Source organism: Ceratina calcarata, unplaced genomic scaffold, assembly GCF_001652005.2.
Source record: "Ceratina calcarata isolate Rehan_Ccalc_2016 unplaced genomic scaffold, ASM165200v1 scaffold154.2, whole genome shotgun sequence".
NCBI lineage: Eukaryota > Metazoa > Arthropoda > Insecta > Hymenoptera > Apidae > Ceratina > Ceratina calcarata.
The window spans coordinates 158,971-169,532 of NW_017136637.1; the positions used below are offsets into that span (position 1 = coordinate 158,971).

At 32.5% G+C, this 10,562-nt stretch overlaps 1 protein-coding gene and 1 long non-coding RNA gene across 5 annotated transcripts in view; one reads left to right on the top strand and one right to left on the bottom strand.

The window, feature by feature from the left end:
* Ipk1 (Inositol phosphate kinase 1) overlaps positions 1 to 10,562 on the bottom strand; it is a 29,608-nt gene that overhangs the window by 17,097 nt on the left and 1,949 nt on the right. Inside the window, exon 1 of one of the 4 annotated variants that reach the window (XM_026819581.1) lies at positions 8,765 to 10,087. The exons of the other annotated variants lie outside the window; for them this stretch is intronic. The gene's annotated coding sequence lies outside the window, so the exon portion shown is untranslated. Of the gene's footprint in view, positions 1 to 8,764; positions 10,088 to 10,562 lie in introns of those variants that run through there. 4 annotated transcript variants of the gene reach the window in all.
* Positions 345 to 6,578, top strand: LOC113465224 (uncharacterized). Its single transcript, XR_003390065.1, has 3 exons — positions 345 to 2,193; positions 2,696 to 5,337; positions 6,000 to 6,578. It is a non-coding gene; the product is annotated as an uncharacterized LOC113465224 (long non-coding RNA).

Consider the following 10,562-nt stretch of genomic DNA (forward strand, 5'->3'; position numbering starts at 1 on the left):
TCTATAGACATATAAAACTTAGGATAATGATTCCAATTCATTTTTTATTGTGTTTATTTCTCTGAGGAATTTGTAAGATGTAAATTCGATAATAACTACTTTTATCATAGAACAGAAGGAAGATGAGATATTGCAAGATGATGAGTAAAAAATTAAATTTCTCGTCTTTGACATGCAACAATTCAATATGATAATGATATTTCTAAGTAAAATGATTCTTAGCTGAAATACTCGTCTATCCTCCTAACTCTTGTTCCTTCGAACGAGAAGTAGGATGGATCTACGAAACAGTTAGATGACCCTGATGTTAGCAAATCGCCGAGCCTTTCGCCTTAATACAAGCCCACGTATACCAACGGATAAATAATCCTGTTTCTCGTCTATTCGCATTTTTTAAAAGCTGTTGCTATTCGCTGTATATCTCTTACTTCTTTTATTAACGTTTAGTACGAGTGTGGATTTTATATGTGCTTTCTTTCTACGCGTTACGTACCATAGTAATTACCAAACTATTCACAATGAGATTTATTTAACTTGGAAAACATTAGATCAGATACTGCCTACATTGTTTTAAGCTCATAAACAAGTTGAACGCACAATAAATGATTAAATGTTAGATCTATTAGGACACAGGCCTGTGTTGGGACGTTGAAGGAAACTCTCATGAAAGAGAGAGACCTCACCCACTTCCTGACCTCCTCTCTTTCTCTTTCCCAATGTCAAAACCAATACAGTGCATACAATAGATAAAAATCTATCCTTTACACTTTAGAGGCTGTACTCTACTACATTAACTACTTTAAACAAGTTTAATTCTCTAGGATCATGCTTAAAGTAATTCTTTAGTTCAAGAAAGAAAATTCTATAGCTCACTCCAGCCGAGCCTTTTCGTTTTTCGAAAATACGACAATTCTGTTAATCCCAATATAACTTTCATCTGCTGTGCAATAAATGAGCCCTTTTGGAGGTTCTCCTCTTTTTCTACCTGCCTTGGGTTAAGTCGAATTTAATCTGCCTCGGACTGCCTAAACACTATTACAACACGGTTTACAATACTTGGTGCCTATCTGCAGTACCTTTCCGAGCTATAAACTTGCACAGTAAATGTAATAGTTGATAGTTCTTACATTGAGTGAACAAAAAATACCTTGACCATCTCGAAAATCTCACTTCTTTTTTATAATATCAAAAAAATGTTAAGCGGAAATATTGTTCGGTTTGACGGGGCGAATAAACATGATAAACAGGTAATTTTTCTCGAGGTATTACTTTTCGAGATTTTTAGGCGAATTTCGTTTCTTTACATGGAATTATAGTACACATTTTAATACATCGTTCGATGCTGCGCGTTATGTTCTACACAAATGTATTAAATCACTTATGTCGAAAAATCATTAGTTTAAAACGTATTATCATGTTGGAAAGATAGTATTATTTTTATTTGTAAGAATGTCTAAGAAGATCTTTAATTTTTCTTACCAAAAAATTTCAATCAAAATGTCGCGGAGAGTTGAAGAATCATTTAGAAATCGAATAAACATTGGCATTCAGACTGAAGGGCATAGCCTCGAACACCGACATCAGAAAAGTAAGTGTATATAAAATACTTACGTGATCAGCTACACATACAACAGAAATAATATCTTTTAAAATTCTAAACTAATAATTTTTCGTCGTTAGCAACTTAATAATTTTGTACAAAGAATAATAACGAGCTGCATCGAATGGTCATTAAAAAGTGTACGTATAAAAATGTATATCTGTAAGTATAATTTTTTTTTTTTTTTGTTAATTGTCGACATAAATGTACGGAAGTCTTGTTTCAAAATTGGTTGCTACTAAAATGAATTTAATCAATTTCGAGGAAAATATACGTTGTAACGTTTTAAAAAGTGAAGAGTTTCTTTGGACAAGTTATCACAGCTCGTCGCACGAAGCTTGGTTAACTGTTTAAAAATAAGCAGTAACCGATTGTCGGATCAATTTATTTTGTTAGAACGTTACATAAAATGGACACGCACGATGACGTAAATGGGAGAAGAAAAAAGAGTAGGGTTCATAATAGGTCATGGGCTTACGTGGGACGTGGGGTGTGAATAGACAGGGAATTGCTAGTAATAAAAATTGGTTGCCACGGAAGAGGTGTTTATAATTCGTTCAGCGAGACGAGGCATCAGAAAAACCAAATATCAGGTAGGAAATGGCCATTACATTTTCTTATAATTACATAAAATTCGCAGTCTATTAACCGAACAATAATAGAAAAACGTAAATATGTAGAATACAAGAAAGAACTTTTATTTTCTCGTTAATTACTGGACTCTATTTTTATTCTTCTAGATTCTGTTACTTACTAGAACTCGTATTATGCACAGAACAATTAACGATGCGAACTACAACAATTTTGACATCTGTTAAATATGTCCCTGATATTAACGATTTTATGAAATCACGCAGTGTTTGATTTCATTATGTGATGAAGATCATTAAATAATTTATGGATTGTGATAAATTAAAATATGTTTCTTCTCGTGAATTTATAATGAAATCGGCTCACCTTGTATAAATCACAATCTATAAGTTAAACAGCATGAATTGCAATTGCGCTTAACATCTCGGTTTACAAAGCAGTTTCTTCTTTTCACATCTATCTAGAAATAATTATGAACGAGTAACTAAAAATAAAAATTATCAGCAGGAAAAAAGGGACGAAGCATGAAGAGTGATGGTAATTATGGATAATCGTGAAAACAAACGAGCCACTTTCTAAGAGAGCACATAAACAGCTTCGAGCAATCTATTCGACTTTATTTCGAAACACGGACTACAGACCGAAGAGAAAGTCTCTAAATAGATGTAATCTTTGCTTGTGTATCACACAGAAGGATGAATTAATTGATTTATCGTTTATTCGTTAATTGACTCGGCGTCTACAGGAAAGTGGCAACCTGATAAAAATGAGAAAAATTCTTTCTGGTCATCTTTTTCCATCTCCCTTCACTGTACATGGTTTCCTTAAATTTACATATGTTTACTTAATGGAAATTAATATACATATAATGTAATGAGAAGTTTCTGAACAAAAATGTGTAAAACTATAAAACCAGTTGAGAATTTGGAGACGTGGGATAGTCGGCTTGCAAAGGCACTTGCGTGGGCAACAACGAGAAAGCTGGTACCCTATCTATACGTGAATACATAGTCGTTCGTGTCTGTGTGAATCGTGTAGAAGGCGTCACGTTTTTCTTCTTTGTGTTCCCCTAAGATGTGTAGCTTACGTGATCGTTCACACGAACTCACAAGCGTAAGAATATCAGATAAAAGAGTTGGACTGTTTGAAATTCGTATTACTTGCGTTGTTGTGAAATACACGTTATCATCGAGAGTATAAAAGTATGTTATCATCAACCAAAATTAATAATTAGAAACCAGCAATAAATATGAACATGAAACAACAACTAAATATTCTATTCACGTATCTATATTGTATATTTTTAGTTTGTATCGAAACCTCGCATAGACTTTGAGCAAAAACACTAGACTTTAAGGAAAATTGAAAAATTGAATTCGTTCCAAATTAGATTCGATGTCTGGAAATCGAATATTTTTCATACCAAAGCCTCAAACATGTTATAATTAGAAAACATGTGTTAATTATTAGATTAGTGTTGTAATCGTAAGATTCTAATACATATGAAATAACAGCTATTATTAAAGGATTGTATAATTATCCATTGTGCGCGTTAATTTCACTGGACAAGCATTATAGTATAGGATTGCATTATCGTTTCTTAACATTGTTTACGCATTTTCTCTCTTATCGTTGGATTCCAAGTTGGATCGTTATCCGTTTATCACAGTCAGTCAGTTTGTCACAGTTATTAGTATTATCAATATCGACGCAATAGGAACGTTGAGAATTACGTGCGTTTTTAAGGAATTCAATAGTCTGTCCCTACACCAGGCCTCCATGCCATGGCAGATGTTTTTTCGGAGGGCGACGGCAACCATCGCGTCACAATGAGTGTATCCTTTCCAAAAGGTTTCCCCTGTTGCCAGATTTTCACTACCGAAGCCCTTCCTTTGTTCAGACAAAAATTCTTGATACTATACCCATGCAACCAAGCCAACCGAAATAATTATCAGTGTAGTAACAATTCATTATTATCATCCTGTTTTCTATTCTCATAAGGTTTTGTATTTTTTATGTCTACGCTACTATACATACTATTTAGTAATGTACGATGCTGAAAATGCGTAGTAGATCATAAAAACAGTCAACTGATTGTAGATTATTTTTAGTAAAAATAGTAAAAAATAGGTGCATTCTAATCTAATCAGGTAGTTAATAAAAACGATTAAACATCTTGATAAGACTTGAAAAAGTCGACACTAACGATCTTCGAACTTGTTTAGCTTCCAACTGTAGAATGTTACATCAGAAAGTGTTTCCAATACCTGAACTCTCTTTTATTTTTGCTGTTTACTTAGCAAGTATCATGCGATGTTTTCACATGCAGTGTTTCGCCATAAATAAACGATTTCTACTTATAGCCTTAAATAATAATCCAAGATAAATACCTATATGAGACTGATAACACGAAGTAACAGCAATAACAGTCATGTACTACTATAAATCAATCTCTTTTATATACTTTTTAATTCCTTCGACATTATTGTCGTTATTAAAATTGAAATAAACGAATTTAACGAAACTAACTAACTAAAATATGCTTTTTAATCTGTTTTAAAAAATTTTCATAAAATGTATTAACAATTCATTTTATACTGTGAACGCACATAACTGAATTTTTTTCAAATATTAGCCAACAGTGAACACATTGTGAACTTGATCCCATCGCTACTTCCCTTCTGTCGTACTTTCCCCACCAGCTGCAAGCCCAGAGCTCCTTACACAATTTTCCCATGCCTTCCCACGCTCTGTTCTACTCTACACAGAGACAGACACGCGAGTCACGAACATATTTACTGGCATGTAATCAACAAATGTATAACGCCCACAATATGCTAGCCTTTTACGTTTTCCAGATTTTTATCAAAAATTAAGAAACAGTATTATTTTTCACATTAAACAGCTATCATAGATGTTATGCGAGTATCGTTTTATCATCGTTACAAGAGTGAAACGACCGTTGTAACTAATCTCTTAAACATTGGATATCGGAAAAGACGTAATTTATACTGACAATAATGTTTGAATAACTACTTATCACGGATTCATATCTCGATCACGAACTGAAGCTGATCACTAACAAAAGACTGAGCGGAATAGAGCGTAAAGACTGCGGATTGCGGATGCATTTCTAGCAAAATTAGGTATGTAAAGGACGTAAAAGATATATACTGTGGATAAAAGTACATAAATTATCAATAGTAAAATGAATACAATGATGCTTAAGGATGTACTGGCGATATAGTCAATCCCAAAAGTGTATGTACCTTAGAAAGACGCATTTCCGATAATTAATTAAAGAAATCAGACGTCGGAAGAATAATGCTAATAATAAATAGCTACGTGCTAAAAAGGACGACGAGATCTACAATTTCTGTATAAAAATTCTTCGCTAGCATCAATACTTAACGAGTTATTGACGAAAAACGAAAAAACAGTTTTTTGCAAATTGCTCGTTAACTATTGACACTAGCGAAAAATTTTTATATGGAAATTGTAGATCTCGTCGCTCTCTACAAGAAAGATTGAAGGACGTTGTTACTAAATTTAATTTCTTAAGTTAATACTGAAAAAGTTATATTTCGTATAGAAATCAAATAGCAATCTAATACATCTAAAAACATGTAATATTACATGAAAAATGCGCGATACAGATGGTAAATTCTGTTGAGTTTATTTTCAATTAGAATCAATCAGTTCTGTTACAATATGTACATTGAACTTAAACTTGATACTTGCAGATTATTAAGTGATTTACTAGATGAAATGAATAATTGTACGAAGCCTAAATTTGTTTTTTTTGTAGAATTTTATAAAAAGAATCATGAAACACTTGACCGAATCAAAACTCGTTGCGAATCGGTAACGAAAGTTGGTCAACATCAGAATTTCTCTGTTTTATGGAGCGAACAGAAATGGCATTCATCACTTCATAAAAGCTGTTTCACTGCTATCTCTGTGTATTCGAATGAAAGATTCCAAGTATCTTTTCCGATTTGTTGACAAAAAGTAAATGTGCAAAGCTAATAATGGACAGAGTGAATCAATAAGATTAACCTTATAAAATGTAGTTGATTATGTTCACAAGGGAGAAGAAAGAAACGAATATAGAGTGGATAGAGTGCGAATTAAGATTTACTGCGAAAGTTGAAAGGAAGGAAGGAAGGAATTCATCGATCTAATTAATTATTCTTCCATTTCGTTAACTGAGTATTTAAGTGTTGTTTAGTATGTACTGGATCGTATTAATTCTTGCATAAATCCAAATTCGATGAAGGAAAATATTTTGTAAGTACCTCGAAAATTGAGGTCAACTATAAATTTTTTCAAACGGCAGGATTATTTAAAATGTTAATTTCTGTCAGCAGCGTCGATGAAAATTCATATTGACATTTTTATTATAAGGAATTCTTTCCGTATACATACATACATGTTATTCGACAACGATATACGAAATATGAAAAGCTGAGTGGAAATTGCAATACTTAAAATTTTTAAATGCAAAATAATAAACATTTTAAAGAGATTTTATAAAGTAGACTGTACCTATACATATACATATGTTTACTGGATGATGGTAACGCTACGCTACTGGCCCGAGTATCCTCCTCTTTCATCTTTTCCCCACCGCAGCAGTATCAGTGGCTTTCACGCCAGCTGCTTTTGTTTCTTTATTCTTTTTCAACTCTCTATCTATCCTCTCTTTTCCGCTCTGCTCTCTACTTACGCCCCACTCGTTTCAGTGTTACTCACTCATTTCACTCGACTTGGCAGAAATTCGGCAACGCTGCACCAATTATTCACGCAAGGAAATACTCGTGAACGTATAGTACATAAAATATCACTGCTCTAAAAGCTTGTCACGTTGAAGCCATTCATAATTGATTGTTCAAAGATTATAAATATTTTTCAAGTTATAATAATTGCAACCTAAATGAGTATTACGATTGGCAAAAAAATATTTCAATTTTTATTTAAACCCATAAAAAATCTCAAAGCTATTTCAGCTGCACCTATCCAATTCTAAAATCATACTCCACACACTTATGTCTATACAATACAGAGTGAGTCAGTAAGAAATATCATCTACAATAAATTAAATAATGATTTAATGAAAAGGACATTCATTACTTATATGGTGGAAATAGAATTTCTCATTCGTAACAGAAATATGATCAAACACACAAACATTCATAAAACAATAAGATAATATTAACTCCATGGTCAATATAATCTGGAAAAATGTATGCTCTTTATTATAATCTACATTAATTTTGTCACATTTTTCAACTATTCATTATTCGATGAAATGCAGTAGCCAAACAAAAGATATGAGATTTCTTCTACCGACCTACCATTACTTCGATGTTAAACTATGGTTATATTAAACTCTTCAGGCCCCAAATATTTGTTTAAAACATTTTTTTTCGACAACATTCATTGTCACAGTTCCAGTGATAATCAAGGTGGACAAAGTTACTTTCTCACCCTGTATGTATAGCGTATTATGGAAGGAAATAAGATCATCCATTACCTTTTCTGTTCTTTTCTCTTTCGTCTACACACGAGAAATGAAACAGGAAGAATTACTGTACGTATAACAGTGAAAAATTAGTCTGCTCGTTTAGTCAACTATATCAGTTCTCATTTTATGTATCAAATATACATGTAATAAAAGCGAAGCTCACTTTGAATTGTAATCTTTATAAGTTTCGACATTTTTCATTGACCGATTTACATACAGAGTGACAGAGTACAGACAACAGTATCGTAAAATTATCCGCTGATGATTGATTTACATTGATGTAAATTGTACCAGGAAACCTCTGTTTTCATTCAAAATTTATTTTTTCGTTAATACCTCATTAATGATATACGATTTTCGATATGCCTGATATTTAAATTGTGAGATATTAGTGGATGAAAATTGATCCATAATTTATATTAAATAAATATTCATAAATATAACGTAAATTATCAGATATTGCCAGATTCTAAAGGGTATCTCGTGGAATATGATTTCCGATATTTTTTGTATCCAACATCTGGAATTCTATTGTTTTGAACCGGTGAATTCCAACAAACAAAACTTTATACTTTCTTCTTTTTCATCTGTTTTTCAATGAGATTACGCAACAAAAAATAAAAAGAAGTGTGCGCCAATCTATTTTTGCGATCCGTTCACGTTCTAAATCTTACGTGATGAATTAAAAACTTTCACAATACCTCTGATATTGAGCTAATGTCATGCTACAGGTTAGAAAGCAGCACGTCAAAATCGTTCCAACTGTTTTTCGCTTAACAACTTTTCAAGGAATCAATTCCATAACTCTAAATTGATTTCTTCATCTGATTTGACACTTAGATTCGATTCGAAGTAAATTTTAACTATAAAACGGATTTGCCAGAGGAAAATTTACCCACTTACTCCTGACAAGAACAAATTTTAATTTTTTTAATTCTTTATTTAATAATTAAAAATAAATTAATTTCATGAATTCGTGCACAATACGTTTCAATAAAATTCATTAAGTAATACGTTAGTGTATATGCTACTTCTTACTGACTCACCCCGTGTATTCTCACATATCCTCCAGTCTTCGTATCAATTTTCAATTCGCGTATAACGTGCATATAGACACTTACAATTAGAACTGTATGTTTTCGAGACGTAGTATAGCTTACCACACTCACTTTTGACCCTCAATGTATATGCCTATATGTATGTATACAGGGTGATCCGTTTATTTTGAAATAGATCAATATCTTGTAAAAAACATTTTCAAAAACAACGTTTCGAATAAAAGTTATTATAGGATCGTCGGATGATCGGATGAAATCTTCACTCTATATTATTGCTTTCAGGACAAAAGTGCACAACTTTTGTTCCAATCACCCACTTTGTTAGTTATTAATACGGTGATCGTATTTTTCGGAGCGAAATCGGGGACAGAAAAAAAGGTGGGAATTATGACAACACACAAACAGCAAACAATAACTAATTGAAATGCTATACAAGATGCTATAATCCTATACAAGAATTGTGTTATTTTTTCCTGTTTGCGTGTTGTTATAATTCCCACCTTCTTCTTTGTCCCCAAAAATATGGTAACCGTAACTATTACTAACTTAAAAAACGGAAGAATCGAAGCCCGATTGGTCGAAAAACGACATATTACAAGGACACGGAAAACAGCCGTAAACGCATCGAAAATAGAACGAGTTGCAATAACAACAAATGAACAAATGCGATGACTACAACCTTTTTTCTTCTAACGTAAAACGACCATAAATACAATTCCCCTTACAATTCTCTTGTTCTTCACTTTGTTCTTCTAAATATTTAATCGCGATTTATCTTATGAACATAATACTTAACAAAAAAGTGATTGAGACGAAACCTGTTCACTATTCTCCTGAGAATATAAAGCAATAATAAAAAGTAGAGTTCCTATGTAATAAACGATTTGTACTCCACACAACTTTTAAACCTCCGTTATTACAAAGAAATGTAATGTGATCATTGGATCCAGCTCGGAATCCAACAACTTTTATTGGAAACGTAATTTAAAAAAAAGTGTTGTTTACAAGATATCAATTAACTTGTCTCAAGATACAGGGGCACCCTGTATATGTAATATGTGTTACTCCCCCCTTCGATTATGCCACTGACTCAATCCGACCGAGACGCACAGCTTGTGTCCTGTGCCTGTGAGCGTTGTTGCCAAGCGGAAATCACGGCGTGCTGCGTTTTCTTATTCCAGGCGAAACGATCGTTGCGCAATGATAAACGAAACGTTTTTCCAAATTCGAATTATACATGAGGTGAACCGTTCCAATTTCTATACACTGGCATACCTCTTTATCATTTTATGTCATCTTAAAAAAATTAAGTCGATTGGCCTGATGTTAAAAAAGTTATTCTACTTTGAAATGTTTTCGAATATTAATACGAATCTCAGTATATATAATTTGAAAATCATATTATATATCTTTCAGCATTATTCTTTTAGTTTTTCGTATTTAATACAGTCCTTCATTACCAACCTGTACCCATTTTTCCCATTATTAAAATATTAAAAGTTCTAATAAAGAGTATAAGCTGCACTCTTTCAAACTTAGATATTGAAAAAGCATAGCTTATCAGGAAACTGATAATAAAGTGGATCAAGATTAATATCCAGCAAACGATAATTTAAGATATTAAATGTCACATCATGTGCCTATGATCTGTCTAGTAAGCTGCACTCTTTAAAACTTTCAACCCATATACATACTTACAGTTCATTCACTTTTTTTGCTATAAGTATTTGTTAGTTCTGTTTAAAACTCTAAGCCCAATAGGGCGAGGATGGGTAAATAAAATATA